This window comes from Lepidothrix coronata, unplaced genomic scaffold (assembly GCF_001604755.1).
Source record: "Lepidothrix coronata isolate B3197 unplaced genomic scaffold, Lepidothrix_coronata-1.0 Scaffold37, whole genome shotgun sequence".
Taxonomy (NCBI): domain Eukaryota; kingdom Metazoa; phylum Chordata; class Aves; order Passeriformes; family Pipridae; genus Lepidothrix; species Lepidothrix coronata.
In genome coordinates, this window is record NW_016690217.1 from 7152794 (window position 1) to 7180003 (window position 27210).

Consider the following 27210-nt stretch of genomic DNA (forward strand, 5'->3'; position numbering starts at 1 on the left):
TCGATATCACATCAACAAAGTTTCTTAATTCACAGAAATCCTGGGTACAAATTAATTACCAATTTTCCTCTTGGTCTAGTGCTGTGGGCTTTTTTAATTTTCACCTCAGAAAAGCAGAAAACTGGCAGTGTCTGTCATTGCTGTTTGATCATTAACACAACCTGAAGGGTTTGCAGAGTCTGCAGAAGGCACTAGTTTGTTTTAGTCAACCTACCAGAACCCCAAAACACTACTTCTGCATCAACATGAAATACTTTAACTCAGTGAGTTAAACTCCAGCTCTGGGTTGGACTTGCAAGCATCCCACTTGTGGCTGACAAAGAAGGAAATGTTGCAAAGGTTATGTGTGCCTCAAAGGCAACACCAGATCCAGGAACTCACATTTTTGAAGCTGTCACTTGGGGACTGCTGAACATGTATATTATGACTGTAGGAGTGAAGCTCAGAAGTGAGACATGCAAGAAACTGAGTTCTCACCAGGGGCTGGGAGCAGAACAACTCAGGAGAAAATCTTTCTCTTCAATTTTTTTTCTTTACATAACCAACTCAAATATTCAAAATTCTCAGCAACTACTGAGAAATCAAACATAGAGGTAGTCCCTGGACTGTACAAAACTGTTAAGTAGAAGTTGCGGGTGGTTGGAAGGGAACTGGGAGTACCTTGTTAGTGCACCTATAGGGGAATGAACTGCACCTATGGGGGAATAATGCACCTATGGGGGAGCCATTCCAGCTGTTGCAGACTAAGCTGCATGAAAATCTACAGTGGGTGGGGGTACAGCTCTTGTCCCATTAACAGATCCTGCTCCGACAGAGTATGTTTAGAGACTGCATTTTGGAGGGCTGTCACAGGTCTCTTCACCTGCCATGGAGAAGGGAAGAAAAATGCTGGCTTGTAGGTGAGCAAATGGCAGCACATATGAAACACAACCTTATGGGAATGCTAAACAGCTGTGAGGAAATGAGGCCTGCACCCGTTCTCAAAAGCATTAGTCCAGCAGCAATAAAATATGCCACCATAATCGATTCCTGCAATCTCCTACTGGAGATTCCTCCAGTAGGTTGAAGCAGCCTGTGATGGTTTCACTCTAGGCCTTCCTGGAGACCAGCTTGTAACCAGGAAGGAACTAGGAAAGTGATCACAGAAGTATTCCATGCTATTCCTTTACGTAACGTGGGGTATAAATAAAGCCAGCAGGAGGGACCTCACTCCCTTTCTGGCGAGGTTCGAGAACGGTGGGTCCCTGTCTCGGTCGGGCTTATCTGGAGCTGAGGCCTACAGTGACTGCTGTTATCTGCCACGCGTGAGGGGAGAGCGCTGGGCCGTGTCGAGCCATCCTGCTTATTCAAAGGGAAGTGGTGAGATTCTGCTAATTTACCTTCAGTTGGCTGGTTGACTTGCTCGGTCTTTGCCCCTTTTTGTCCTTCTCCCTTCTCCCTCCCCCTCTTCCCTTTTTGGGGAACTGTTTGGGATTTCCGGAGTTGTGGTGTATAGTATTCTCATTGTATATATCTGTCTCATATGTAAAATATATATATATATATATATATATATATTTGCTATAGCTTTGACTGCTTAAGTTGTTTTTTTTCTCTTCCCTCTCTGGGAAGCAGGTCCTTGTTGTCAAGTTTCGGGGACTTGGCGGGAAACCAGCTCGAAACTTGCACACAGCCGTACCCATAAGTATAGAGTGTGGCACAAGGAGAGTCGGAGGCCATAAACTTGACTTTACCATGGGTTTTTAGATCTGTAGAAAGACAGTAAATAACCTGGTAAACTTCGGTATGGGCAGACAGCACTTGCACAGAAGAGGTTAGCAGGACAGCGTTGCAAATTCTGTAAGTTACAGTAATTACTAAAACAAGATCTCCCTATTGTTTTAGCATCAGAATAAGATTAAGATTTGGATGTTGTCCTCCTTCTCAGCTATGGGTGTCCTGATATCTGACCTGGGGAGCCGTGCAAAAACAGAGACCAAGCCTTTGAGCCATGTAGCTGGTTAGTCAGATTTTCAAGGAGCTGTCTGGTGGCACTGCCATGCTTGGCACTGGCTGGCACTGCAGACACCAGCAGCTACCCTAAATCCTTGCAGTTTATGACAGCAATACTTGCACCTGAGATGGAGAGGGGATCCTGCTCCATAGCAGCACCGGAATATCTCTTGTTTATTTAATAAGTGGTCAAGAAAATATGGCTTATCACAGTAATGTGGCGTTAGGCAGTGCACCAAAGGCTTGCAGTAGCCTGCTTGGGGCTGGCACAATCTCCACAGCAAGGACTGCTCTGAGCTTACCAGCTCCCTATCCATAGTCAGAAATGACCCCGTAGAAACATGTTGCTCTCAGATTGGGCACATGGAAGCACCTTCCATCACCACTTCCAGCACTGCCCTTACGAGTGGCTTCTAAGGGTAGAGGGAGAAACTGGAGTACTCAGAACCATCAAGCATCTGCCAGTCCAACTGCTCTCACAACCACAGACCAAAGTTAGGCTTTTACAACCAGCATCTCCTCTGTAAATCATTAAATTCTTCCTCAGGGCTTATTCAGTTATGTTTCAGGCCAGCCCGTTAGCTTTCCTGAGGAATAGCCATGAGAAAAGGTGCACAGATACTGAACTAAACAGCATTTTGCTAAGACAAATGACTGCTTAATTGGAACATGTCAATAAGCACACATGTACAAGTTACAGCTTGTTAATGTAAATTGTATCTTTCTGAATGAGGATCCTTTACAGGTGAACAATTTATTTTGTACCTTTGTATGGCTCAGACAGAAGTATCTTCCTCTTTTGGCAGGAATTTAGATCTATTGTTTAATCACAGAATGGTTTGGGATAGAAGGGACCTGAAAGTTCATTTTGTTCCAACCCCCCTGCCATGGGCAGAGACACCTTCCACTAGACTAGGTTGCTTAAGGCCCCATTCAGCTTGGCCTTTAACAGTTCCAGGAATGAGGCACCCACAACTTCTCTGGGCAGCCTATTCCTGTGTCTCACCACCCACACAGTAAAGAATTTCTTCCTAATATTTGACATAAATCTATCCTTTTTCATTTTGAAGCCATTCCCCTTGATCATGTCACTGCATGCCCTTGTCAAGCATCCCTCTCAAGCTCTCGTGTAGCTACTTTAGGCACTTGAAGCAGTTCTAAGTTCTTCCTGGAGCCTTCTTTTCTCCAGCCTCAACAATCCCAACTCTCTCCTCTTGTCTCCACAGGAGAGATGTTCTAATAATATTTCATGTCAGAGATCTGCAAGATCATCATCATATTTTATTGGAGGTGGCAACAATTTACTAATTAACATCGATGGATTTCTGAAAAAAAAAATGTCTTTTCATTAAGTTTGTTTCTTGCTTTTCCTCAGAGGCAGAACTGAATATTTACATGTAGATGGAATCACTGTTAAATTGATTTCTTGCTATTTTTTTGTTCAGATGTACTATTAACTCACCATTTTGTGTCATTGTTTTCCCAACTCCATCCTGTCTTATTTATAGATGACTTTAAGTCTTCATGTTCATCCTACAGATGAGCATAGCTCAATTTATTATACCAGTTGATTTAATTGTACAGCCTTATTGGAAATACATCCTAGGTTGGCTTTATACATAAGATAGATGTATATGAAAAATCAAGAGATTCAGGCTTATTTGTTCTTTTGTTTGAAAAGAGCAACAGAGTGAACTTGAAAAGAGGACATATAAGTTGAATTCTCAACTTTGCCAGATATTCCTTGTGTTCTCTTGGGAATTAGTTTCATTTCTCACCGACTCTGCTTCCTATCTTTAAAAGGTTTTTCTCTCCTTTTTCTCTCCTATATATTTAGATCCTTAACATTTTCTTGGCCTCTTGCTGTTTGTAGTGATCTTAATACTTCCAGATGTCAACATGATACAAGTAATAACCACAGTTTTCATATAATTTCTGCTGTGGCAGCATAAGATGGACTAGGTCTGATGGGTTTATCCCAAGGTCATATGGGGCTTTTTGGTAATGAGGTGCTTTTGTAGAAAAGATATGAAAGAAACAGTACTGCTTTGTGAACATTTGTCAAGTCATCAGCCAAATTCTATAAAATCTGTATACCTTAGTTTCTCCACCTGTGCAGTGAAAAAAAAAGGAAGAAAGAAAAAAAAAAGGAAGAAAAAAATTTTTACATTCTAGAAGGACTATTAAAGCCATCCTGTTATTTTCACGAGGCTCTTTGCTAATGGGTGTGAGGTCCATAGAAAAGCCCATCAAGAACAGAGTCTACTTTTTCCCATCTCGTGAATTTCTGACTTCAGTCATAAGATCATTGTAAGTCTCTTCCTCTGTGATCCTTAAATCTCTCACTAGCTGCAGTAAGACTTCTCAAAGCCCTTTTATGACTGAAAAATAAAAAACAGAAAAATTTTAATTGGAAAGTAAGGAAATACTCTTGGGATATCAGGAAGCATTAAAGGAAAAGAAATGGGAGACAGATTCACATTAATATGTGTGAGTTCATAAAGAGGTTCTCTTTCAAATTCTCCTCCAAAATGTTAGTCTGTATAATGAATTGGACTAGCATGTATGCTATAAATGTAGCAACTACTGTAAAATGTGATAAAATTGATGGGTTAACAATCTAGATGAAAAAATCGTGACAAGACAAAATAACAGTGATTTGATCTTTCATGTGAATATTCAGTTCAGTCTGGGATGAGAAGTAACATTAATGATTAGAGGATGTAACTGTCAAAAAATCCTGGGAAAGAAATGTAATGGGAAGGAAAATATTATTCTGAACCCAATGCTTGTAATAAGTAAATTATTACCAACTTTGATAAAATTGGACAATTAATATGTAGAAGTGCCACAAAAGCATTTGGAGTCTCTAGCATGCAACATGAGCTGTTGCTTAATAATAGAGGACCTGGTTTAGTGTAAAACTTTTATAAACAACATCTTTTTATATTGTCCTTTACGTTCAGAAAATTACCTCATTTTCCTTGAGATCTTTTCTTAGGGTGTTAATAACAGAGTAGAGTTTTTGAAAAGGCTTTTCAGAGATAATCTTCTCAATTTTTAAGGAGTGACTGCACTTCTTGATAGCAGCAATTTTACTTTTAACTGCATGAAAGTTGCCCTTGACTATAAAGAGGTATATTAAGGATGTAAATATTACATGGGCACACATCTATAAGTGACTCTGTGGGGCACGTGAAGGGTATGTACAGGTTATTCAGGACTGCTTCTGCTGTTATGCAGATATATATTGAACTGGTAGCTGAGACACTGTCAGACATCTCTGAAAATGTACATAAGTGATAATACACAGGCGATGGATTTTATAGCAATACTGGAGCCTTTAAGATCCAGAAACACTAATTCAAGCCATGCCCTGGACTCACTCTGAAGACAGTCCTCATGCCTTATCACCCCAGCTGCAAAGAATTAGGGGTCCATTAAGCCAGAAAGTTAAAAGCACCCAGCTGTGAGTCTTTGTGTGCTCTTGCTTTATGCACTTATTGTGAGGAGAAACTGTCCTAGGGCACTCACCTTAGATGAGACTTTGTTTTAATATGATAGTGGTAAACATGTTCTTACATCTTACAGGAGGCATATTTACAACAGAAGAACATCTTGTGGGAAAAGCTATTCCAGAATAGATCCGTGCAAGAGAGAATGCTTTCCTCCCTGCAAGAGTCTTGGTCTCCATTTATAGAAAATTCATAGTGCACAGATGGGCTCACCAAGAAATAGGAGTGCCCAAGCAAACTCACACTCTTCACTTCCTGCACAGAAGTGGCCCCAACAACAAATAAATATTTATTTTTCTCATGTGACCTTGCAGGTAGATGGAGTGTATAGAATGAGCCATAAAAACCATATGGTAAATTTCAGTGACCTCTGATACACAGAGTCACCTAAAATGTCTCAGGTTGAATTGCAATAGATCTCATATTACCAGCTATTGAGGAAGTTCTTCTCTATCTAGGAAATCCTGCCAGAAATGCAGTCAGCAGAAATTAAATGGTCAGTGAGAAGAAGCCAGCACAGAAGCGACATCCTTCTGTTCCCAAAGGCTGCAGTTTGATTCTGTCAGACTTCTTTTTCCTGCTCTAAGCCAACTAATAAACCTCTGTATAATATATTCAGATTCCTGTGGTAACAGAGGATCTTTCTTTTCTTTTTGCATGACATTTTTTCAAAGTCAGCTTTTTGTGTATGATTCCTGCCTGCCAAATATCTGCCCCATTTGAAATCTATATCTAGCCTGAAACATTTTGTTTTGCCCTCTAGTTGACCGTCTGCGCCAGTGAAAGACATCCTTGTGAAGAAGTGCCCCTTTGCTCCTGTGGTTACCAATACTGTTCCACAGTTTCCAAGGGTGATGCTATTATATTGCTGCAGCCACTCTATGCACCCTATTGAGTAATTTATTGGCCAAGTTCCTAACAGCGGAAAGGCCTGTCTAGAATCCTGCTGAATTTTAAAGGTAGGAATATTGCACTTCATAACAAGCAGCCATTAATGATAACCAACAATATAATTCTTATGGAATTATATCTTGCATATGCATGAAATTCCCAAGCATAATAAAAAGCGAACCAAAGAAGTTAACCTCTTGTGTGCTGTGCTTCCTGGTGTATAATTACAGAATAGTGGAAAGAGCGTGACCCTGTGGCTCTTCAACATTATAATTAGCATTCCCCATACTGAAGGCTATTGTCTGGAGGACAGTTTTGTCTCTCCTCTATTCTGACTTGTGCAAAATTATACCCTTAAATGTGAGTTCATGGCCCTTTCTCAAAGCCAGCCTTTTGTTTTCAGCGTAGCCCCAAAATCAATGGACTGGCAGGATGTGCAGCATACACCCACAGGGTCAGTTTGATGCTCATTCACTAGATACATACAGTGCATTGTGAGGATCTATATGAGATAACAATGATTTTCCACGTTTCAAATGTAGCCACATGAGATTAGGGTATTCGGCACAAAAACGCTGCCAACTCTTTATGTCATTCTATTAATGGTGAGTAGCAGAGTCTGTATGTTTTGCTTGGATTACAGAGCAAAAACCTGTTTCAAAAATCTTCCTGTTTCTCTTCTCATGTATCAATGAAGCTATGCATTATACCTCATTAAAACAAACTAAGGCACCTCATTAGCACTCACCAAGTAGTTTGAATGTCAGAATTTTAACTGTATAATTCTGACATGAAAAGTTTTACCAAAGAAAAGCTCAATTTAATTAAGGAGATACTGACAGGTTTTAGCAAAAGATTAACAATCGGAAGCTCAGAATTTTGCCTGGACTGAGGTCTGATGAAAAATCATGATCCTTATCTCAATCTGCTTTTCCGTTGAAAATTTCTGGCTTTGTTAATGAAGGGGTTTGACTTTTTAAAATTGTTTTTACCATTAACTTTCTTCTCTCCAAGGGGAATGAATGGACCTCCACAGGTACAAATGTAACTGTGGGACAAGTTTCCCTAATTTTGGCACCAAAATAAGTAGTCTTATTTTCAGAAGCAAAGTTCATCTAAAACTCCAAGTAAGCTCAACCAGAGGAAGTCAGCTAGAAAAAACTTCAGATAGATGCACTGTTTATAAAGCTGTTTTCTTGTGGGACACTGACTGGTACACTGGTGATCGGCACTGTTACAAATTAGGTATTTATTTATGAATGTAACAGGGATTTGGGAGCAAAAAAATTAAGACTCCTGTTGTTGAAAAATCTTGCATTAGATGTTCACAGAGATACTCTATACTAAAAAAAGTAATTTTTTCTTACTATTTTTATCTTTCCTATGATGGTGCTGTAAGAAAACATAAGAAATAGTGTCCTTAGATGTCTTTTACTCCATTTATTTTCAGATTCCCAAATAAGTAGGAATATTGTAGTCCAGACCTCTAAAACAACCAGCTAAAACTTGGATACAACTGCTGCTCCTTACCCTGAAATACCGGTGTTACATGTGTTACTGTACAACTTTACACTAAATTTGCTTCATCTGCCTAGAATGAAAAAAGCAAACAGACAAACAAACACAAAACCCCCACAAACAAACGAACAAACAAAAAACCAAACACCAAGTTTTATTCCGTTTGAGTATTGTGAATACCCATCAGTCTTGAATTGACTTTTTGTCCTTAGAAGACCAAAGAGAAAAGCAGCACTGGAAACTGATGTCTACCATCTATCGTAGCAAAGAACTACTGAAGAACCACACAGAATCACAGAATCACAGAATCACAGAAGGGTGATGTTGTTGGAAGGGACCTTAAATCTCATCTTGTTCCAACCCTGCTGCCATGGACAGGGACATCTTCCTCTAGACCAGATTGCTCAATGGCCCATCCAACCTGACCTTGAACACTTCTAGGGATGGAGCATCAACAGATTCTCTGAGCAACCTGTGCCAGTGCCTCACCACACACACAGTTAAGAATTTCTTCCTAATTTCCAGTCTACACCTGTTGCCTGTCAGCTCAAAGCCATTACCCCTTGCTATATCACTTCATACCCTTCTCAAAAGTCCCTCTCCAGCTCTCTTGTTGCCCCTTTAGGTACTAGAACTGAAAGGTGCTCCAAAGTTTTACCAAAGCCTTCTCTTCTCCAGGCTGAACAACCCCAACTCTCTCAGCCTTTCCTCATGGCAAAGGTGCTCCAGTCCTCTAAGCATCTTCATGGCCTCCTCTGGACTCCCTCCAGCAGGTGTGCTTTTAGGTTCCCTAGATGAACATGATCATGCTCTAAATGATCCTGAAATGCTGCACAGTGTTGGCATTACCCAGAGTCAGAGTTTTGGACCATGCCAAAACCATGTGATGAGTCTTTGTAACACTGGTATAGCATGCATTGCTCTGAAATCAGCCTCACTTTTGCCTGTGGTATCCAAGTAGGTATAGGCAGTGTGTTTAGGGTAGGAAGACAGAATCTGATCATTGAAGCTCTTCCTTTATATGGTACCTTTTGACTCATTTCCCACCTTACTCATAGCCACAGCTGAGTGAAAAGTTTGCAATAAATAATTAATATAACAAATTTAGTCTTTTTTTCCTACTCTGCAAGCAAATAATGATTTTTCAAGCAAATTTCTATTCAAATTTATCAAATGCATGCTGCAAAATTGTTTCATTACTTCACGGCTGAACACAAGTAGCTCCACAGGCATATGAGATGATTGACTTCTGAAAGGTCATATATACTGCTTAATTGTAGCTAATTAACTAGGAGTCTTAACCTTATTTTCTCTGTGAAGGATCAGGAACAAGCTGTACAACTTTCCACCATTTTCCTTCTTTATTTCTGAGACTGGTGCATTACTAATTTTTCTAAGTCCATGAGGTACAATGAAATTATATTTTTCCTACTTTGTGTTTTAGTTTTTGCTCTGAAGAGTGAACCGTTCAATGAGCTATAAAATTTTGTTATTGAAATAAGTAATTTATTTTTAGTGTTTTTCATAATACCATATTGACATACAGCCCTTATGGCTGATGCTACACTAGAACTTTTGTCATAAATTTATGTTAAAAAAAATTACCTGCTTAGCTAATTGAAACAATGATTTCCAATAAATTGACCTCCTTAAAAATACTTTCCTTTTTATTTGAAATCCAAAATTTTTCTCAATTATTTCTTTATATTCTGTTAGTTGTACTTTTCTATATTTAGACAGTTAGATTCACATGTTTCTGACGAGAAAGTTAGTATTATGAGCTTTTCATAATTTTATAATAAATATATAAATAGCCTTAGTTCATGAGAATTTTTAGCTATTGTGTAAAGGGGCTTTTAAGTCATAAAGCTAACCCCTCCCAGACTTACTTCTTTTATACAGAAGAACTGATATTAAGTTTGTTTCCATTATTCAGTGCTAACTGAAAAAAAACATAATATTGACCTGGTCTTTAACATCTGAAGTTCCCAATCCAGTGCAGAAGTTAAATGTCTTTGCTCTTCCACTCTGTAATGCAGAGAATGTGGTGGGAACAGAATAGCAAGGCAACTCAGCTGGAAAATGTCTCAGATAGATGAAATATTTGTCAAGCAGTTTTCTCATGTGAATATGCCTCTGGTTGGTATATGCCAGTCACTAGAGCATGGCATTTGTTTTATCTTCTGTCCCAAGGATTTATTTTGAAGGAAAAACTGCTGTGTAAGGCATCATAACTGTGGAGACAATAAAGCAACACTAGTTTAGCAAGAGCTCTATCTTTCATAACACTAACAGACAAAGAGTCAAGTTTTAATATTCTCAAAGTCCTTTTATCAGATAAGAATTTTATAACAAAGGAACATTAACGCAGGTTCCCTTTCTTCTTCTCTGTTAGATTCATATTCATTATTGCCAACAAGACATAATTTTGCATTTTTTAAAGATGCAGACATCAAATATGATGGGTTTGAATTTAAAATTAATAACAACAACTATGATATTAAAAAACATGTTTTCCCCAGATGTGCTGATGTCTCAATAGAATCTTTATGCAGAAAAGGAAATAAGGCACATGTAAGTGTTTATCAGCTCTGCAGCTTACAAAACCATTGTCGTGAATAAAGACAGCAAAATATCCACTGGGTGTTATCTGATCAAAAATATTCCACACGTACAAATCAAAGCTGGGGGGAAAAAGAGCCATAGGAAGATGAAATAGATGAGAAAGCAACCACATTAGGAAAATGCCACTTATTTAAACAGTTAGGATTTAAAAAAGGCAAAACAAGAGCTAAGCAAATACCCCCTTAGGGTTCATGTTCTCACAAATGGGTCTCTGAACCGGATAAAGATATGTAATGATTCTGTTTTCTAGCATGATGTGGACACTAATCCATATGCAGGACATATTTGAAGGTGTGGGTGGACAAAAAAGAGAGTTAAGGCTAAAAAGGCAAACAGGCAGCAATTAGATTCAATTAATACTACAATTGATGTTACAAAATTAAATAATATTAACATTATGAAAAGAAAGAGCACTGTAGTACACTAATGCATAATACCTGCACCATGCTAATTTACTGCTTACCCATATTTAGTAAAAACAGCATCTATTACTCATCTCCTGGGTGAGGCAACAACACGATGCAAGAGAGAGGGCATCTCCTACATGCTGACAAAGTTCCCATGGAAAAGTTTTCCAGTTGCTGGCACTTTCCTCTCCAAGATGACCATTCTGGAGCTTGTTTCAGTTCTTATTTGTAAGTTATTTTTGTCTCTGACCATAAAGGTTCCATAAATAGTCCCATCGGTACCAAAACTGAAGAAGCTGGCTCATTTATGTATATCCCCTAAGGTGTCTGTTTCTCATGAAAATTTTCCTGGAGGGCAGACACATGTATTAGCACTCTCCCACCTATATTCTTGGGATTGTAAAGGATATCACCAGCACTCTGGCAGCATATTTATATGGTTTGTTAACTATTTCCACAAAATATGCAGATATCTGATGACCTTTTTTTGGGGGGTTAATTTTTTGGGCTTTACATTTTTAAGGGTTTTTATCCAAACATTTGATCCTAAACAATTTGTGAACAAAAATTACTACCAAGTTTTTAACAAAACAGAATTGCTGTTACCACATGATATTTTGACTTCAGTGCCCTTAACATAAAAAGATCTAAAGTTTGGAAAATATTGTATTTAAAATAAAAAAAACTTCATTAGTGCTGGCAACACTGGGACAGTCACCACATTTAGTTGCCACAGTGATCTTCTAGGAGCTGTTTCTAACTAAAAATAATTCCCTTTCTTGAACTTGAAGAGGGAAAATCAATAAATGTGGGAGTGGAAATCAGTACTGTATAATTCTTATTTAATCCTACATATTTCATTTGTACAATGTCATTTTCCCATATACTTTAAAAGAATAATAATCAGTAATCTCTTGATGCACTTAGAGGAGCAGAAATGTTGTCCATATAACTGAATCAAATACGATGGGAAGTCCAACATGCTTGGATAGGCCACCATATTGAAGGTATCTATAGTCTTAAATGCAATAGGATTACCTGCTTCCTTGGAAAAATATGAATTAGAGAACCATAGGACCATTCAGGTTGGAAAAGACCTTTAAGATCATCAAGTCTAATCCGTAACCCAGCACTGCCCAGCCATTACTAACCCCTGTCCCTAAACCACATATCTACATATCTTTTAAAGCACTCTGGGGATGTTAACTCCATCACTTCCCTGGGCAGCCTGAGAGAGCAGTTTTGAGAGATGTCAGTGATTTGGATGGGCTGGAAGGGGCCACAGCTCCTTACCAAAGCTCAAAATGACCTCAAACATGTTGCCTTGTGATTGTTATGGGATTTACATGATACTCATTACGAGCTTGCTTAAAGTAAATTAAGTGAGAAGCAAGACAATACATCAGAGCCAGGCATACCTTTCCAGATTGAGTTTAAATGGCTTTACAAGGAGGGCAGACCTGGTTGCAATGAAGTATTCACAGTCTGCAGCAGAGTTGTACCCACCAACCTGTTGCTTATGACAAACTTCTTAGCAAAGTCATAGAATCACAGAATCATGGGATAATTCAACTTGGAAAAGACTTCTAAGGTCATCAAGTGCTGTCAAGCCCACCACCAAACTATGTCCCTAAGCACTACATCTACACAACTTTTGGAAGAGTTTCAGGGCATGGCTCAGTTTCAGGGTGACTTATCCCCTTCCCTGGGCAGCTGTGGCAGGGTTTGACCACCATTTTGGTAAGGAAATTTTTTCCAATATCCAAACCTGGCTCAACTTGAGACCATTTCTTCTTGTCCTATCACTTGTTACTTGAGAGCAGAGACCAAGTCCCACCTGGCTACAACCTCCTTCCAGGTAGCTATAGAGAGTGAGAAGGTTCCCCCCTGAGTCTCCTTTTCTCCGAAGTAAACACCCCCAGCTCCCTCAGCCACTTCTCATCAGGCTTGTGCTCCAGAACCTTCCCTGTTGGAGGTGCCCCAATGGAGACATATGAGTGGTGGAGAAAAATTAGTGAAATCAGAAGAAAAAGAAGAAAAAACATCAGAATGCACTTACATCGTGGTGTGCTGTGTGCCTGTCAGGACTGCGCGAGTGTTTGTTTCAAAGTGCCTTTACTCTGTTGTGCAATGGTTTTATTATTAGTATAATATATTTTATTATAAAAATGTATTGTTCCTGGTACTGTACCCCTGCTACCCTTTTTCCTATTGGTTCAATGTAAGCCCTCTCCTTATTCATCCTACCTGCTTCACCAGTTCTCCCCAGAGACAGTTTCCCATTTATCCATGTTTAGACAGTTCCACCCCTTGTTGCTGTGATTTGCCACTCCTGGAATACTCCTCCCAGTCTCCACCCTTTGTTCCAAAAAAGTGCCTGCTTTCCCTATAAAAGCTGGCGTCCATGTTTAATAAACGTTCATTCTGTGTCACACTGTGACTCCGCGCAGAGTGATCCTTTCTGGGTCTTGCATAAGGGGGGTTACAGCTCTACCCCCATCACTTCCCCAGCTCTGTTTCGCTTTTGCTCCAGCACCTCACTGTGTTTCTTGCTGTATGGAACCCAAAAATGAACCCAGGATTTGAGACGTGGCCTTACCAGTGCCAAGTACACTGCCCTGGTCATGCTGGTCACATTATCGCTGATATCACCCGGGATGGCCTTGGCCTTCTTGGCCACACGCTGGCTCATGTTTAGATATTGTCAACCAACACCCCCAGGTCCTTTTCCATTGGGCCACTTTCCAGCCATTCTGCCCCAAACCTGTAGCACGGCCTGGGGTTGTTGTGACACAAGGGCAAGACTCAGCATTTCACCTTACTGAATCTCATACAGTTAGCCTCTGCCCATCTAGCCTGTCCAGATCCCTTTTCAGTGCTGCTTCCTCCAGCAGATCAACACTCCCACTGAATTTGGTGTCATCTGCAAACTTACTGAAGGTGCACTCAATCCTCTCATTCCAATCATCAATAAAGATATTAAACAGGATTGGCTGCAACAAAGAGCCCTGGGGAATCTTCCTAGTAACAGGCTGCCACCTGGATGTCACTCCATTAACCACCACTCTTTTACCCAATGTCATGTAGCCATCCAACACATGAGCATCCAGTTTCTTCTGGAGAATGCTGTGGGAAACAGTGACATAGGCTTTATTACAGGATTATTATTTATCAGTGTATGATTTGGAAGTGCAGTATCACAGTCAATTTTGGAACATAATTTTTTATTCCACAAATGCTATGGAAGAACCCAGGCAATGTTCAATATCTTGCATTGAAAACTTAGAGAATGGGATGGTTTGAATGCACGCTATGTAAGCCAATGTGTGTCCAAACCAAAAATTTTTAGCTTTCTTTTGACTACGTAAACACCCTTTTGAAGCAAGACAACTTGTGTTATAAGCAGTTATCTATGAATGAAAAGAAACATCTGGCACAGACTAATGCAGTGTTGAATAATGTGGACATCTTCAGAGAGACACCACCAACATAGGACCAGGACCCTAAAAGTGACCACTAAGTCTACGGAAATCTCTTTTGCATCTATATCTGTAAATAGGCAGCAAATGATAACAAATAGACTCAACTAAATCACAATTAGCATTTATATATCCTAAACCTCATAGGTGTCTCTTAATGTATTACATTAATGCTATGTCTCCTCCAGCTCCTGTGTTCAGGACCTCTAGTTTGGTAGGGAGAAGATGAGTGTGGAGTTACTCTGAGGTTGTCTCTGTATGATGATGATAGGGATTGTCTATAACATTTATTTTTGGTGGGTTTTTCCTCTTTTTTTTTTTAAGAAAAATGTAACTTTGTATAGTTTATGCAGATCAGAGTGTATTTGCTTTGTGTATCAAAGGCAACAGGGCAGTGAACTGCAGTTAGTTGTACTTACAGTATGTTATATTTTATTAATATAGTATATTTACAATCCACCACACCAGTTATGATTTACTCTCTGATGAAAAACAGGGAATGGAAAGGCATCATAAGAGGAAAAAGAGAGGAAAATGGAATGGTTATTGCAGGGGTCAACATTAAGTCTGTGACAGGCTAAGGGAAGGAGACACTAGTTCTGGACTTTTATATTTCATCACAAATCATTCTGTTTTGCCTGGAGCCCATGACACTGGAAGTCAACAACCTATGATCCTTTACCCCAGACCCCCAGGACCCTGAAGCCTGGTATCTATTTAAAAAATTCAACTCATGACAGTTCCTCCTTCTTGCTCCCCATATGAAACTGAGGGGAGTTTTTTTCTCCAATAACAGTTGAAAGACTGTGTTTTCTAAATTCAAGCCTTATTTGCCTCTGTTCTCTAAAACAATGTAAAGCAGAGGTATCTTGACACCTAAAAGCAATCTGCAGAGGACTATAACATCTGAAGATACCATCCTGTGGCAGACAACTCATTTACTGCGGGTAGTATGGGCAGTACAGCTAAGGTTCCCTGAGTCTCTGCAGTGTAAGACCTTGTTTTCAACTGTTTATGAGTCTGCCAAATACATTTGCATTCATCTTTCTCTATGAAGTATGTCCCATTTTACTTTCCTTGCCAGGATGTAAGATGAGTTGTCTGTTTGCATCTGGAAATAATCTGTTCAGTCACCTGTCATAAAAGAACAAAGAAAACTGAGTTTTAACAAATGAGAAATATGAAGGAAGTATTATAATGGGCATCTCTTGTCTCACAGAAGCATCTAGTACCTCCTCCTGCAGGTCCTCCCACAGCTGTAACCCCTGCCAGCTCTCATCAAACTGGGCTTGTAGGCAGTGCTGTGATACTCAATAGCTTTGAAACAGTGCTGATAACTGAGATAAGGCAAACTACATAAAATGCTGGGTATTAAAGATAGAACTTCTTTTGCTATCTACTTGCCAAATATTGCTGATGCACCTGTTTTATGTTCAGAGTGGGAAGACAGTCAAAAAGGAAGTGGCTAGTTTTAAAAGAGAAGCAGCGCTTTCAGTTTCTCAAAATAGCCCAGATAGAGAACTGGGTAATGAGAATACGTTACTGAGTAAATGTGTGTTTGAAAAGTGCTTGGACGTTTTTTCATTGTCACACAAAAATAGTATATGCAATGTTTTCAAAGAATAAATTCATTTTCACTAGTCTGGAGTGCTTCTTATCTACATCTACCACTGGCAGATTAAGGTGCTGCTTTGGTGACAAGTGGGCAAGGTTTGTGAGAAAACCTGTAGCGAAATTCATTATATGAATTGCCCTTTCCCCCCCTGATTTTCACTGCAGTTCTCATACAGATGCAACGGAGAACACTCAAGATGCTAGTGTACACAAGCTAACATCCTCTGGCATACAGATTTTCTAAATGTGAAGGCAATTTTTCTAGGCAACATATTAATTTCCTCAGTACTCAACAGGAACACTGGCTGCAACTGCACTGCAGGTGGGGAAATTATAACAGGTCAGAAACTTGTAGGAGCATTAGAGAGTAGAGGAAAATGTTGGTCACTGGTAAAAGAAACCTCCATTAGAACATGAAAGTGTGCAATATCCTGGGATGTTAGGGACAAGGAAAAAAAGCATTCAGCATGGGACATATCTGCTCTTCTTTGCTGGCCGAATCCAGTTAGATGGTACACAAAAGTGTCTTATAATGAAGTGAACAAAGATTTTCCACACCTACTAGGGTGGTAACCCTGGAGCTATGAAAGAAAAAAAAGAATCTCTTAGAAACCACAGAACACTTGTTAGTACTTTAAAGCCCGGAGAAAAGGTTTTTATGTTTGCTAGTTGAAAGAGAAAAGAGAACTTACTAAGAAGTATGGTATGATTTTTTTAACAATTTTTTTTCTTTTCAGTTTGACCACGAGTCCCTGTGAGCAAAGCAGAATCTTTACAACCTGTGAGTTTGGTTATAGGGGTAAAAAAGAGCATAAAATATGTGGCATTTGTACTAGAAAAGGAGTCTTGATTGATTCCCACACACGTATATAATACCTATACACCACAGAAGTACATAATGGAATCACATCATTTTGTCTGTAGGTAAATACAAAACTATAAGGTAAATGTGGTGATTCCACTGCCTTATGAAGCAAAAACAGTTGTAAAGACTGATGACTCTGACAGGAGGACTGCTTGGTGCAGAGATTTCAAGTCTGCTAAGCAGACAAGTTCCTGAGCCTCCCCACAGCACACGGGAACCATGCAAAGGGAGGAACTGAGGAGAAAGGACAAATCCCCAGAGACAGCCCTAGAATCATTAGAGGTGTGGACCAAGCATAGCATTCACAGGGAAATGTCAATACTGTGGAACCAGGAAAAGGAAAGGGATATTGTTGGTGGTGCTGCTCTTCGATGCAGCTACAGAGCTCTGCTGAGAAGTGAGTCCAGAGAAGATTAACACAGCAAAAAAGTTTGCACCTCTTGTAAAGCCTTATTTTTCCCTCTTAGTTAAAATCCTACCCAATTTGATATGTTAATAAACATTCATTCCACATATGGAATTTAAAAGCAAGAATCTGCTTTCAAAAACACACACAGCATCTGGACATGCTCCATATAGAAAATCAAATAAATAGCTTGGGGGAAAAAATATTCAATTTAGAACAGAGATATGTCTAATGTTTAGAGCACCAGGTTTTTTCCGGGGTCATCTCAGCTCCAGAATATGCCATCTGAGGGTTCCTCTAGTTTTCAGGACTAAGGGCCAAACTTGGGATCCTTTCCCTTTGAGGATATGGATATTTAAATGATATTCTCTGTCTATGTGCTTAATTTCCTAAAGGTATGCAAATGCCTTGTGACACTGAGAAGGCCAGAAGACATTTATCACTATGCCTTTGGGATGTGTCTGGCAGTCTGTAGAGAAGGTACCATACACTCTTACCATTTTCAATTGCCAACTCCCAGCACCCACTAAAAGGACGAACTTACACTTTCAAAGATCTCCTATGTACTTGACCCAGCTCTTTATTTGTTCTTCAGTGAATCGTGTTCTGCTGAAAGCTGTAAGCAGCTGTCAGAGATACAGAGAATAAGGACTGCCATGAAATTCTCCCACCTGTATCCTCCTCCAGCCTGTACCCTCACTTCCTGATGCTGAGTGGTGTCCCCAGCTTGGCCATGAACTCTATCTGCCTGTGGTACACTAGCAAGATTGCAGGTACTCCTATTAGAAAAAAAAGCTGGAGACAACTCTTCACTGTTTCTTTGAATGAGGCTTTGAATGTGGCTTTTTTTTCTAACATGCACAAGAAGCAATATACTTAATAGGGTTTTTTTAAGAGATGTGTGGATTCTTCAGTTTTGGGATACATTTTAGGCTTTTGTAATACATGCTGAGGTGTGAGACTGAATGCAAGCTGGGCATTTGGGGATGGTAATGATCTGCAGGCAGCATTTCTATCTAGAACTGTAAGGAAATTTCACAGAGACCAAGATCACCAATCCCTATAGATCAGTCCCTTGATATCAACGGGGCAAGACTGACCCACATTATCTAAGAATCATAATCCCAATTCCCCAGATGTCCAATGACACTGAGAATCTGAGGTCTGGAATGCTCAGATTTTTACTTAAATTAACCTTTTCCCTGTAGTTTTGTAATTTTAGGACGTGAAATTCATCAGCATTAGTACCTCCATCCCTCACACTTTTCTTTAAGAAATTATTTGGAAAAGAAACTGCTATCTTTATAGAAATCTGAAACATTAGAAAGATATTCAGAGAACTCATTGTTGTAGTTAAAATAGAACTAAAAGAAAACCAAGTATTCTCTCACTTAACAAGCACACTGATAAAAAATCACTTGCAAGGGTTTTTAACATAAAAGGCTACAAGAGCCTAAAAATGTTGCTGTCATTTTTGAGAAGCACAGTCTCCTTTGAGCCTGGAGAGACTACTGAGTACTGTGTATTTTACCAAAAGCCGTGGCTAGCATAGCATATTATCAGGATTATCTACGTTTATTTATAAGCACATTGTAGCCCTTGCAAATCACACCAACTACTTTTTCTGCCATGGTTTCATATACCAGTGGGCTGAATTATTCACTCTCTGCAATCTGAGTTTGCACAAATTCTTTCAAAGAAATAAAAAGGGGGGCTGGTGAGGCTGGTGAAGGGAGAATGAAGGACAAGATTAAGTCCATGAAACATGCTGGGAGGCTCTTGAAGATTCTTGTGTTTTGATGTGGTAAAAAATCCCAGCTATTATACAGCAAGATAATCTTTAACAATGATGATAGCTAGTTAATAGCTACGCTGAGCACAGTGAAAGGAAAAGTGGAGTGGGAAAAGCTGACTGTCTGCCTCAGATTATTTGTATTTGGAAGCTACATTATTTTTTTGTTAAAGCTACGTATAAAATTTTTTCACATGGAGCAAGTTTAATCTTCTCCAGATCTGTGAACCATGGTTAGCACCAAGGTGTTAATCCAGAAACCTCCCCTGACACTGCTTTTTATTTCAACTGGGAAGATTCCTTTTACAATTACACTGCAATGATGGAGTTAGGAGGGTCAGAGGAGGTAGCATGAGAGATGAGAAACAAGCATATGTGACAACCTCCAGGAAACCATTTACATGCACAAAGCAAAATGTTTCCAAAACTAAGAGCCGTGCAAGTTTGACAAGCAAGTATGCAAGCACAGTTGTTCTGAAAGCTGGGCTGCCTTCAACAGATGGGCTCCCTCCGAACCAGAATAGGGGTTTCTTTGCTGGTAAAGGTCAGAAGTGAGCTACCGCAGACACTGGTGGAGGGAAGAACATGGTACACTACCTTTCAGGCTGGTGTCACTCCCAAATTTTGGTCAGTTTCCATGCATGGAGGAGTTAATAGCTGTAGCAGGCACTGGTTTTAAGTGATGGTAGTGCACATAGCTTGCACTACCTTGACACACTCGCAGCCTCCAGCACAGTTTGCAATGCCATGGCCCCTTTTCCTGAGCAGGAGTTGTGCGCAAAGACAATCAAAGGTTTAGAATGAAAAAACTGCTTTCAAGCAGTCTAAACTCACAAATTATTATAATGTACAAGGGCAGCGAGAGAGGTGTTCACCTGTCAGTCTGCTGCATTTAAGACACGAGCCTATCTCCACTCTTCCATGCACTGACTTTAAAAAAAATTACATGGGTGAAAAAAAACAACAAAAAACACAACATCTTTGCTACAGAGACATTTTTAACAAGTATTCCAGAAAGAGCACCAGCTATCAAAAAGGCTGCCAGGACCAGAAGGAGCCATCAATCGAACAAGTTTACATTTCAAAGTTTTTTGAGAACAGTGAAAATGTCTTTACTCTCCTTGATGGGAAAACTGCAGTGCTATAGGAAAGTATCTATTTGTTGCTCCTTACTGAAATGCAATTCTCTGAAGCAGTCCTTTAACCGGCGATGGTGCTAGAATGTTAGATGTACATATATATATATATACACATGTACATATACATAAATAAATATATATATAAATATATATGTATATTTTATATATATATATGTGTATATATATATATAAAATAGCTCTCCTGAGAGTTCTGCTCGGAGCTGCTTTAAGATCATAGAGTCAGTCTGTTCTCTTTTCCTTTTGTGTATGCTATTGTTCAGCTCTAGAGTTTCTCTCTGATATTAGAGATGAAGTGGTTAATTTTTTAAAAGCCTTTCCTGATAGTGTTTAAGAAATGGCAGAGTGTATTTGTCTAATTTTGACATTTATCAGATAATTCAGTCAAGTTCCCTCATGTGACACAGCTTCATTCTCTCAAAAAGAACCTGCTGCAAACAAAAGGCCATAGTATATTGTAGAGCATCACTGCTCACAGATGTTTCAAAATTAAACTGCTAAGCCTCCCTTGCCCTGTGGAACCTGGAAGAATACAAAACAAACAAAAAAAATGGAATGACTCTTAACAAGCTGTACTTTCTGTGTCTGTGCTACTCATTTCATCTCTGTGCTTGATTTTTTCTGAGTCATTTGAAAATGATTAGGCAGCTCAAATAATTGTTTCCTGGGTATATTAGCAGCACTATAATTGTCATGTTTAAAGCTAAAGTTGGTAAAGACTGTAGTCTACTCTGGAATATTCAAACTTCCAATATACAACAGCTTACAGATAAATATTTTGAAACTTTTATTACTAGTTTCCCTAGCAGTTCTTTTCTTTGTTTCTTTGACAGAACCCCAGATGGATTCAGTCTGACGCTGTTCTTCATTACCCAATGGCACTGCCTGAACTCTGGATGGAAAGGTTGTCATCTTGCCTTTGGCCAGCATCTTGCAGTTGCTACCATACACTGGCTGTTGCACACTCTCCTCTTCTGGGTGGTAAGGGTAAATGAGAGGCCTTTACTTCTTTTGACATGCAAAAAAGAACAAATGCCATTCACTACAATATATAATTTCTGTGAGCACAGTCACAGCCCCAGACTTATTGAAATAAGTTATACTTGGTATAATTCATTGGGGGGAGAGGGGGGAAGTTATCAGCTACCATGCCAACAGTCTTTGTAAATACCATTGGTTTTCAATGAACTCTTTTTGACCCTCTGGTCTGAGGTTGCTGTTGTGTGATGTACATAATTCTCTCAACACTGGTCCATTACTTCTGCTCAGGGTTGGGGGTCAAGCCTGTAGTGTAAAGTCAAAGAGAATTAGCAGCCCTATCAATAACCAGCAGCAGGACTGCAGTCCAAATGATAGACCATAAAAATTCAAGGAAAGATGAATAAAAAGTGAGGAAACATGCATGTATATTCTATAGTTTGAGCAGCTGCTGTGGACTATCAACATCATCAGGAGATCTCAGTGCATTAGCATAAATTCAAATGACAAATGCACAGTGCTATTCAGAGACTCATTAATTTGCAATGGGTGCAGTGCTCATGACATATTAGTGAAAAATTCAAATGTCTTTGTAGCATTGTGAGTTTAGTTGCGGGACCTAAGTTGCTAAAATGAAAACGTGTGCAATTTTTTAGCAGTTTATTAAATTATGAAGTGTGATAACTATATCTGTGCATTTTTTTAAGCAGATGAGGTCCAGCGTGCTCCAGCACCAAATTGCACGGTTTGTGTTGAAATCTCCTGTCAGACAAAATCTGAGCTGGAGCTGAAATACCAGCTAGGTGCTGGCTGCTGCAGCATGCAGGCTGAGATCTCCCCCTTCTGGGTGAATGGCATTGCCACTGAGAAAAAAGGAAAATTCACTTCTTTCAGGGCTTCTGCTTTTTTATTCCCCCGTCTCCTCTGCCACATTAGCCACCGGTTGTTTTGCACAATGATTAGAGGAGACATGATAGCAGAAATAAAATAATGCTGTATTATTATGTGTGAGCATGATGGTTTCCTCTGTCACTCCTTATGCACAAACATAGCATGTACATGTAGGATAATTAAACATGTATGGAAAGCCTTAACTGGGAGCAACTCATCTTGAGCTGTGGCTTTGTTTATCTGCAAAAAATGGAGAAAGAGAAGATTTACGTTTTTGTGGGGAACAGCCATAGTACTCTTTCATAACATTTAGACCAAGCTTGTAATTATAACATCTGAAAACTGAAATATACCACAGTGCTGTTTATCCTCAGTGCCTTGACTCTGTCCTGTGTGTGCAGTTCTGACACACTGCTGTATCTTTCTGACCTCGATGAACACTGTAAACTCTACCATATATTTTTGCTTCCTCTTGGACCTCTATCTATATCTTTGTCTGGCCCTGAGTTTACATGTTTTTCTGTCCACCTGGCTGTCACATCTAGTGTGAGCTTCCTTTACCAGAAAAATATACTGTAAGATAATTGCTAGTACTTTTTCTGAAGAATAAAAACCTTAGTTTTAAAATACAGGAGCCACAATACCTAACTTGCAAAAAATAGCTTACATTTTCAAAAGCACTAGATTTTAGCTGCATAGCCTCTGAAAAATTTTGAAGCAACCTGATTTTTGGAGATAGGGGAAATAACTGCCAGTTGCATGTCCAAACCCATTAGTTGTTCTTGAACATTTGAGTGTCTCTGTAAAACACAATAATATTTTATATATACACCAGTCATTAGGTAGTACAATAATAAGAGCCCTAATAAGGTTTGCAGCATCTCCTAGCATATGTCACACCTCAGAGTGAAAGGAGAGCTATTTCTCACTCTGACTTCTCATCTGTGTCATGCCACCTGCCACATAGGATATGGTATGTCACAGCTCAAAAAACAAAAAAAGACCATAAAATAAGAAATGTCATGCCTTTTCCATCCCTTTGAGGAGTAGCACAATTCCTCTGAGCCCCTCTGTGTTCAGATAATCACAATGCTTGCCAGGTGACCTGAGCTGCCAGTGAGCTAAGAACATGTGGAAAGCAGTCAGCACACCACCAAAATAAGACAACAAATCACTCTAAATTGGCTTAAAGCTATAGTTCCCAAGTTACACAAATGGATTAGGATGCTCATCTGACCTCAGCTTCTACCCTCCTCCAAAGCCTTCCCAGCTAGACAGCTGGGGTGAGATCATAAAAACTTCATGAACCTCCCATTACAGTCAGTTGAAGCTTCATCATACCCTAACATCACACCCTAACATTTTCATTAATCTTGCCCGAGACCTGACATGAACGTCCACATCACTTGGACCCGAGTTACTGCAGTCACAAGGAAGGATTTTGAGGAGGAGAGAACAGATGCAATGGCAAGGTGTGATGCTAGCAAAGTGTGTGTCTGGGTGTGCAGATGTTGGGATTGTCTTGGGGCCACAACATTCCTTCCCTCTCCAGGTTTCAACCAAGGGAAATGCTAAAAATCTGGCATGACAGTCAAGACTGGACCTACAGTTATTTTAGACACAGAAGAACAAACATTCAGCTACAAAGGCTGCTCCAGGGGATCGCAAAAAAGAAAGAGCCAAGAGTGAACAGAGCTATGTCTCCATGGCCCCAGCTGGTTGGAAAGCGCAGCAGCTATCCCTGAATTCTCCTTTCCCCTTCACCACTGAAATGCTGGTGTTACGCAACAGAGCAGGCCTTAACACAGGCCTGCCAAATATTTCAGGTACGGAGTCACTGTCCTGACCTGAGCTGATAGGACAGCTGAAGGTCCTTCTCCAGCAAAGAAATACTTCAGTGGTCCTTCGCTGACTCTGTCTCTCCGATATTTCATTCCCTCCACTCCACCCAAGGTAAGACAGGAGCCAAGAGCATGGTGCCATAGATGATTGGCTGGTGGGATTGCCAGTGTCAGCAGGATCCTAAAGGTTAAATGCCATAGGATCAGAGGAGCCTGGAAATTAATGAGTTGCCCTTCTCCTCCTATTACGCATGTCAGGATTGAGTCCACTAGCTAAATGTCACTTACCCAGACTTCAGTGGAGAGATGAAATTTTGTTTTGTGTGTGTCTCTCAAAAACTCAGTTAGAGGAAATAGGGCAGAGGTGGTATTTTTATGAGAAACAACTTTCCTTCATTAGCAGGCAGCACTGCTGGAAAACACGGCTTGATTTAAACTAGACCACCTAATCTCTGCAACCAATTGTACAGGTCTTCCTGTGTTTACAAGTTCACTTGATATTTAGGCATCAGTGGAGAAAGCTTTTTGTACCTGATCAAGAAAGCAGTCAAAAGAAAAGCTTAATTGCAAAGAAATTTTTTTCCGTACCAAAAAAGGTAGGATTTTGCTTTTGTTTCAGAAAAGCCCCAATCTTTTTTTCACTTTGGATTTGCGTGGTTTTTTACATCACACCACCCAAGAGGCTAGCTGCTCTGAACTCTGTATTTCCAGGAATGACACTGATTTCAGGAACATATTTCAAGAAAAGGGACCTCATGGGTGGCTGTCTGGGTAGCAACAGGACTCAAATGGGCAAGTCCCATCTTAAAATCCTACAAAATTATTATTACCTTCAGAAGAATCCCAGAAGAGGGAGTTTGATAAGACAAATGGAAAATTAGATTATGGCTACATGCAGGCAGAACCAGACAACTCCCTTCCAAAAAACAAATGTCATAAGTGGAAAAACTCTGGTCTGAGCTTTCACATCAATGAAAATCCAGTCAGTCTGCCAGCTTCAAAAGTAAAACTTGGTCCAAAGTCGTTATGAGAAATGAGGTGATAATATACTTAAGCTTATGACACTGTTTGTGTTAACATCTTTTTTTTTTGTGCAGAACATGTTTGTATTTCAATTGACAAAGTATTTACAATGAGATGAGATATACTCACCACCAAGGGCAATTAATTCAGGGTTATAAAGCTTGTGTTTCAGAACAGGCATGAATAATTCAGTGTTAGGTTGTTTAAGTGTGTTTTGTAAAATAGAGCTGCAGCTTTTGTTTTTCTTGAAAGCTTCTGTGGAAAAAAAAAAAAAGGTGATTTTTTTGTTTTTTCTTTTTCTCATCACCCATGGGAAGAGTAGTGGCCTTTTGTTGTTCCACATTGACCTGCATTTCTTGCTTGTTTCCCACTAAGTTGAAGAAAATACAATTTAAAATGGGAATATTAAGGAGTAAGGAATGCAACACTATCCCTTTGTGTCACAGCCTATCAAGTACCACAGGTTTGTGGTACTTCAGACTGCTTTAATCATGATCAGCATTGCCAGATTGTGAACTTTTATGATGCTGATGAGCAGAAGTGCACACACACATAAATGCAGTATTTTCTTTTGAGTGTAAGTCTAACCTGGTAAATGAATTTGTGTAGCCAAAGGGAAGGTGTCTGTGTGGTATCTCTCCATCTGTGCTTCAGATGCATCATGTTACTTTCATGCTATTCCATAGGCTACATGTTTAAACAAAAAACAAACCTGGGTAACTGCTGGATGACTGAACTGACTGATTTTGCCTGAAACTGTCATCACTACCTGAACTGAAGAGAGAGCAAAAAGGAGGATTTTTTTTTTTTTTTGTAGTCTTTACAAACTGGTGGCATAGTTGAACGCACATTCAAAACACAGTCCCTGTTAGTGGCTGGATGGGCAGGGCCCAGTTAGGGGAGAAACTATGACTCTCCTTATGGTTCCATCATGGTCTTCAGAACTCTCATATTTGAAGCCACTTGTTTAGTATTTTAAATCAAGAAGTAGCAGAGAGTCAGAAACAATACACCAGAGAAGTGGAAATTGCCTCAAGTGAAGTAGTAAGGCATTAGCTCAGATAATCAACATTCATAATGCAAACTTTGCTGAATTTGAGGGTCCCACCAAAAATGTTCTTGCAGCACAGGACAGGCGCTGCCAGTTGTGCCAGTCTTGGTAAGTATTGTGTGCGCTGAAAAGCAAACCACTCCAAATGGGTAACATGGGAAACAGCCTTCAGTTTTTTTGTTATGTGCCTAAAATCTATTAAAGCAGTGAAACCTTCTGGTACTTCTGTGGTAGCTGAGTTGAGCCTTCTCAAGCTAGGCTAATAACGAATGGAGAGCTGACTGGAGGTAACCTCTATATCTGTCCAGACCTCTCCACTTAAGAGACAGGGTAATGTATGGTACAGCTGAAACACTGGATTTTCACACTTTTTGACCAAATTCCTTTGTGTAAGTAAGCCATGAGACTTCTGAGAAGGAAGGAGAGTATGTGCACATCTTCTCTATCATGACTCAGACCATATCAAGCTCATCTACATCTTTTCCTGGGGAGCTCCACATAGATCCATAGGGTCATAGAACCCTTTAGGTTGGAAACAGCCTCTGAGATCAAGTCCAACGATTAACCCAGCACTGCCGGGTCCATCACTAAACCACTTCTATAAGTGCCACAAGGAATAATACATATGCTCACATGAGAGCACAGCCCAGGAAGGTTACAGACAAATACTGAGCCTGGTAACTCAATGTTTTCAGGATAGTCTTTCATATTTCTGTAATGAATAAGAGAACACAGCAGTAGAGAGGCAAGGCCCACATCAGTTTCTCGCCATGGGAAAAGGACAAATGGAAATGTCAATATTGAATATTTACAGTAAATTGTGTAGCTTATTCAGGATGTCTGCAAGGGTAATGTGATTAAGGATTATGATTCCAAGGGAAACAAATGTGTGCCCCAAACCAGCATTTTTCTTTAGAAAAAACATCTTTAATTGTTACCTCGATAGTACTTCTTGTAAGGTTGATTTATTGTTTTCCCTAGAGTGATAAGTCTTGAACAAATGACTGGATGCTGTAGTGAATGGCAGTGCACAGCAGATTTGTTTTCTCTTTAGCATTATGTATTTCTTCTCTTTGTGCAGCAGCATGAGAGCATCTGAGTGAAATGCCCAGACCTTGTGCGTTTTAGGATTGCTGGCTTATGGAGGGAGACACCAAGTGCTGGG

The 27210-nt window shown here is 39.7% G+C and overlaps 1 long non-coding RNA gene across 3 annotated transcripts; it reads left to right on the top strand.

The window, feature by feature from the left end:
- Positions 1-784: 784 nt before the first annotated feature.
- LOC108496145 lies at positions 785-27210 on the top strand. Of its 3 annotated transcripts, XR_001874338.1 has the most exons (8): positions 785-899; positions 1226-1359; positions 6271-6466; positions 16779-16822; positions 17708-17792; positions 17908-18085; positions 21095-21248; positions 27127-27210. It is a non-coding gene; the product is annotated as an uncharacterized LOC108496145 (long non-coding RNA). The 3 variants fall into 3 exon arrangements; XR_001874337.1 differs by lacking the exon at positions 27127-27210 and having other exon boundaries at positions 21095-22197; XR_001874339.1 differs by lacking the exons at positions 6271-6466; positions 27127-27210 and having other exon boundaries at positions 21095-22197.